The 6,087-nt window shown below is 36.3% G+C and overlaps 1 long non-coding RNA gene across 2 annotated transcripts; it reads left to right on the top strand.

The window, feature by feature from the left end:
• Positions 1–291: 291 nt before the first annotated feature.
• Positions 292–5,998, top strand: LOC121873205. Of its 2 annotated transcripts, none has more exons than XR_006090209.1 (3): positions 292–1,026; positions 1,667–1,758; positions 5,911–5,998. It is a non-coding gene; the product is annotated as an uncharacterized LOC121873205 (long non-coding RNA). The 2 variants fall into 2 exon arrangements; XR_006090207.1 differs by having other exon boundaries at positions 1,650–1,758.
• Positions 5,999–6,087: the final 89 nt, after the last annotated feature.

Genomic DNA, 6,087 nt, shown 5'->3' with positions numbered 1-6,087 from the left:
AATACAGAAAATGATTCAACATTGGTATATAAACAAAATACAGAACAAATGAAGGTGATTTGGCACCAGCGCATTAAGCACCGAGCAGTGAAATGATTGCAGGCGTATTAACAATGTTTTTATTTTTGTTTTATTTTCGTCTTTAATAAATTGTCTTAGTGTTTTTTTATTATTTTATCTCCCAAGCAGCAGTTATTTTCTAAACGTTGCATTAGTCAGGCCTGTCTCCTCCATATCCGACGTCTCCCTGCAGTAATCACGTATACTCATGGTTGTTGTTGCTGGGGGGGGGGCAGACTGTGTAAAGATCTACACCTATTTCAATGTGGCACTGTGGGCATGTACTGGCTCACTGTTAGGAACTGTATTATATACGAAAGACAGGAATCTAAACGAATCGCTGTGTTCATTAGCTCTTACAACTGCTGGCTCAGCTCAATAGATGGCAGGTAGTGAGGACTGTGCGTCGTTTGCTCTGTTTACATATAATATGGCTTGTTTACTTATACTGTGGTTTATTTACAAATACTATGGTTTGTTTTCATCATCTTACGGGTGAAACTCAAATTCAAAACAAACTTGATAATGAGTAATACCATATTTAAAGGGTTTCTCGTATAGTAAGGGGTCAGCTCAACAGATGGCGCTGCTACGATGATCTAATATCACATTTTTTTATCGGTATAGATGGTAACTTTTCCGTCCTACTCAAGTGTATCCGAAGCTGAACAATTTAGAGTAATGTACAGTATTATTATTTCTGTTTATTTTTCCATAAAGTTTTTCTAATTGTTTCTTTTCTTTATTACGATATTAATTAATTTAACCTAAAATTTGAATTAAATCTTGTATTTTCTATTAAGGTTGGATTTATTTTTTTAAAATCACCTTATTCGGATACGGTTTTTGGCGGGAAGAATACTAGACGGAGGCGATTGACGCGTCGACGCCTCAGTACCAATATAGACACAGAGGGGGAAGGTGCTGTCGGTCGTCTCTCTCACTTACCAGAACCTTCGTTTGATAGTAAGTGTTATTTTAATGTATTTAATTGGTTAAATTTATAATTGTGTAAAGGACGATATATAAGGTTATTTATTTGTACCAATTTATTTTAAAAGGAAATGCTTTAAATGGTACAACAAGCATAGGTTAATGGTCGTTAACTCTCACATTGACAAGTTACGTTAAAGAATACTTAACAATTTTGGCTCGATGATTTTATTTAAATTAATGAAATACGATTAAGTTTTGTCCAGTTCATAGTGGCGGTGTTCATACCCGAGTGACTGTCATGGTCTTGTATGTAACAGGATTTATCTTATAAGTATGTTACTCGTAAGATTTTCGGTAACACTGGACCTTTGGCTGTCCATAGGTTCCCGCCATGTTCACCCGAGGTTTTACTCACTGGGTTAGGTTAGGTTGGTTGGTTGGTTCCTTTGGTTTGTGTATTTTTGGCTTTTTTACTCAAATTTGACGTTATTTTTTGTGCAAATTAGCAGTTTGTTAAAAAATTAATGTTCAATTTTTTGCTGAAACCTATAATTTGCTAATGAAATAAAGGTCAGATTTGAGTAATAACTGTATAAGTAAAAAAAAAAAAATCTCTTACCAAAACCTGAGGACAGCCAATAGACTAATATTAGTTATCTTTTCTTTATAGATGATGGATCCAGTTGTTGTTGTGTTAAAGGCCAGGTTGGTGCACCAGTGGTCGTCAGCGTGGATACGTACTGTACCACCTTATTTATTGAGGTAAGTTTGTGAGATACTTTTTCGTTAACTACCAATCACCTTTTTTCCATATATTTTTTTCTCTAGTTTTCTAGATTTGGAAGATTCTTAACATTTATCTTTGGGGCGAATCACTTATTTTATTCCCACCCCAATGATGTACTGTAGGGGAGATTACTAGCAATATTTGTTTAAAGTGGGCAGGGCTTTAAAGTAGAGGGAAATGTGGGGTAAAATACTATATATAACACCAAACAACTCTTAAAAACCTGACCTAACGTTTGCACTTCTAAAAATCCAAAGGTAAAAGTTTATCTTATTCACGTTTTTGGTGTTTAGTAGGTGGTAAGATGAGGGATTTATAAATTAAGTGATTCCTAACATTTTCTCAAGTTAGGAAACATTAGGTCAGGTTTTCAAAGGTTTGTTTGGTGTTCTTTTTAGTATTTTACGAACGAGAGCGACGTTTGTCACCATAACATCAAATTAAAATTCATTACCACAAATAAATCGTGGATATTGTGTTTAATTTTGGAATGCCGCTAAATTAAAGTATACATTTGTTTCTCGATCTATTAAATGGTAAGAGAAACCCATTAAAAGGTGATGGGTGGTTAACGAAAAATGACCGTGTGTTCTATAGTGAAATGTCAAGTCTGTTGCATTAACTTTGCAGTTGGGGTCAAGGTGTGGTCGATTGCATCTGAACACTGGCATGTACTGGCTCTGTTACACAGTTGGCAAGTACTGGGCATGTACTGGGTGTTAAACACTGTTGGCAAGTAATAACGAAATAACTAGAACAAATGGCTTTAAATTAGATAAATTCCGATTCAGAAAGGATATAGGCAAGCACTGGTTTGGAAATAGTTGTGGATATGTGGAATAGACTACCGAGTGCTATAGTAGGATCGGGGACGCTAGGGAGCTTCAAGACGAAGTTGGATAGGCACATGGAAGTGCTGGGATGGGTGTGAAAGGGATCTGCCCTGTATGGGCCAGTCGGCCTCCTGCAGTATCCCACTTTATGTTCTTATGTTCTAAGTACTGGGCACGTACTGGCTGTTACTGTTGGCAAGTACAGTACTGTAGTCACAAAATTCCAACAGTAAACGACGCGACAAAAAAAAATTGCCCAAAGATTTCTGGGCTTGTCATTAACCATAAGTTGTGACCTCTAGTGGGGTGGGCTTCTGCTAGTTATGAACACTAGACTAAGTAATGCCCTATTACAGGTATATAAACTTGTCTCAAGTCACCCCCCTTGCCTGCCTATAAGCTGGACAATGGCATAAACCAATTGGCTATCCTTTACACAATATGCCGGTCATTCATTGGTCTATACAGCACTGTAATTATTCATACGTTATGTTTCAATATTGGACTTGCAAATGCCATTTTCAAGTCATTGGGAGACGTCTTGCTTGTTTATGCTTCTATACAACAAGATTTAGGGAGCTCACTGCCCAAGTCTTTAACACTGGAAGCTCCCCATCAGGGCTGTATGTACCTTTAGTTTTGATGATTTGGCTTGATACTTGACTGTGAACAATACTGTGTTGTTACTCCTCAAACACATGGAGGTTTGCAGCCTCTGGTGAAAACTATTTGGCGCCTCTGGTCTTGCCCAGATCAGAGTAACTACGATCTTGTAATGGTCTGATTTGCCCACACGTAGAAAGCTTTTGGGACTTTGCCTTGACCTCATTTGGAATCAGACTGGCAATCTTACTCAGTCTTTCTACAATCTGAGTGGTCTCTTTATTCATGAGTCAGTGGGTTTGATCTGCAGTATACAGTATATTTTATCAGTCCAATAGTTTACTTAACTGGCTATATTCAACAGTGTTTGCATTTGTTTCTCGGTGATTTCATTCCTCCAGTGAGTCGCCCATAATGGTGTGTTGAGTATTGATGCCTGTAAACTGACCTGGCTTAATAAACTGCAGTTCTGTGATCTATAAATACATCCAACAAAGATTAAGTCTCTTACCTTTAGTTTAATTGTCATTTATATTCATAATCCTTCAAGTACCTTCACTTGGCTGGCTCTAAGGTCCTGACAGTAACTGGATCCCTCTTAAGTTAAATAACTGCATTCAACCTTGGCATTATTGACTTGCCTGCATCTCTAGTTCTCAGTTTGTGTTGTTCCCCGGATTCCAGTTAATACAGGTGACTTTGCTATGTTTTGGTATTCGTTTTAAACACCTCGGTTGCGTAATTTTAGATTAACGAACTGCCTTCCATAAGAATCTTCAATTAGGTTAGCGAAAAAAAAGAATTGATTGAATGGATTCTTAAACACTGGCAGACAACCAGCTTTAGTATCAATCTGCAATACATTAATCGGTTCTAGGGCTTAAATTCCTTACTATTTTAGTAAATATCAAAGTTTATACTATTCAATAATTTTAAAAAAGTTTAATATTCAGTTTGGCATTAGACTGCAACAATTGTGAACATAATTGAAAAGGTAAAGTGACTAGTTTAATCGCGTATCCAGCCTCTTAACACAGCAAACAGGAGTTAGTCTCTCTCTGTTTTCACTGGACGTAACTTATCTTGCTTGAGACTCTCTTCAACCTAGCGCTTTTTTCTGTGTTTCCAAGCAAATTATTGGTCATTTTGAAATATATTTTACATATTGACAATATATATTGCAGTGCAGTGTTGATTTAAAAAATAATCTTGAATTACACCAGAGAGCTAAAATTATATGGGTGAAATAGGCGCCATGGGGTGACTTCTCTTCCACCCCAATGCATACTCTTAGATCCTTCTCCTCCACCCCATTCTAATCCATCATCATCATCATCAGGAGCCTTCTATACACACCTCAAAGTAAGTGAACTTTTCCTACCATTTTGTTGGGTAGGGAAGGCCTTTAGGTGAGCTGGAACCAGTACCCAAAAACCCATTGAAACAATGGTTTTTAGGTTAACTCGAACTTGCTAGGTTAACGAACGACCTTCTGGAGCAGTTAGATTCTTGGAGAGAGTCACTGTACTCGCTACACTAACCTGGCCTTAGGCCCTACTTTTCTCTTCTATACCTTAACAGCTGATTGAGGCTGACAAGAAATCCAAACTGTTGACAATAGGTAAACAGACTTTAATATAAAATAATGTTAACTATCTGGACTATCATAATGTAAATGATCTCGAGTCATTAGCTCTTCCAGAGGATGTTAGAAAATGTTAAATAATTTATAAGGTTGATATAATGCAGGCTTGTATACACAGTCCGGGGAGGTAAATGTACAAGACAATACGGCTATAAGTATAGAGGGCGTGGCTTATAGTTCAGGTTAGCGAGGAAATACTATACTTGTATTCTATATAAACTTTACACCACGTGAAAAAGAATGTGATTACCTGTTATAGATGGTGGAATTTAAAGGATTTTTTATAAGTTATTTATTAAACCCGTACAAAGCACATGTAGTTAGCAAAAATTGTAGAATTAATGTTCTGGGTTGATGGCTTGTTGTTTGTACCTGATCCTTGGATTAGTCTAACTTACCCACAATTGTAAATGTTAGTTTCTTCCAAATTTTAACTTAGTTTGATTATTTTGGGTTACTTTTTAATGTTGCCACATTCTTAAAAAGAAATTGATGGAGAAGTGTTGAATGTTACTCTGCCTTACTCTTACCAACAGTTCTTAATAAACCTTTTCACTACTAACAGATGCCTTGCATAATGATCATCAATAATCTAGTACTGTACAGTTGTATAAAACATTGCAGGGGCAGTTGTTTGACAGCCTGTTGAACATTTATCAAAAGTTTATCACTACTGTTAGACCTATATGGTAAAAATAAGGTTGTTACTTACGTTTCTCCACTTTTTCATATCTGGTGCTTAAGTTGTGCTATGCAATTTGGCAGTAAGCTAGTTCACTGGTGTTCCTTAGTATACAAATATTGTTCTGATTCTTAGAATTAAGTTTAAGTAATTTTATATATTGGGGTTCTGTTCTGTGAGGAAAATCTTTGTATTAATAATAAAATGATTTGTTTATTTAGCTTATAGTGTAGACATTTGTTGAAACTTGTTTACATCATGTACATACTGTATATTGGGATACCTTAGCAGTGTATATAGTGTATCCTACTGTGAGTATACTATTTAATATATTTGTACAGAGTTGTAATAATTATTCATTCAGGATGATGACTTGAAGATGGAGAAATGATGACCACAAGAGTTCTTCTGGTGACCTGATTCATGATGCACCAGACACACAAGTCCAGGTTAGGTACAGTACAGGTCATCTTTCTCATTGTGGTTTTCTTCACTAAACTCTTGACAAAAGTACAGTAATTGTAACCATGGACTGCCTTGT

This window comes from Homarus americanus, unplaced genomic scaffold (assembly GCF_018991925.1).
Source record: "Homarus americanus isolate GMGI-L3 unplaced genomic scaffold, GMGI_Hamer_2.0 scaffold55640, whole genome shotgun sequence".
Taxonomy (NCBI): Eukaryota; Metazoa; Arthropoda; class Malacostraca; order Decapoda; family Nephropidae; genus Homarus; species Homarus americanus.
This window is presented reverse-complemented; position numbering and strand designations above follow the sequence as displayed.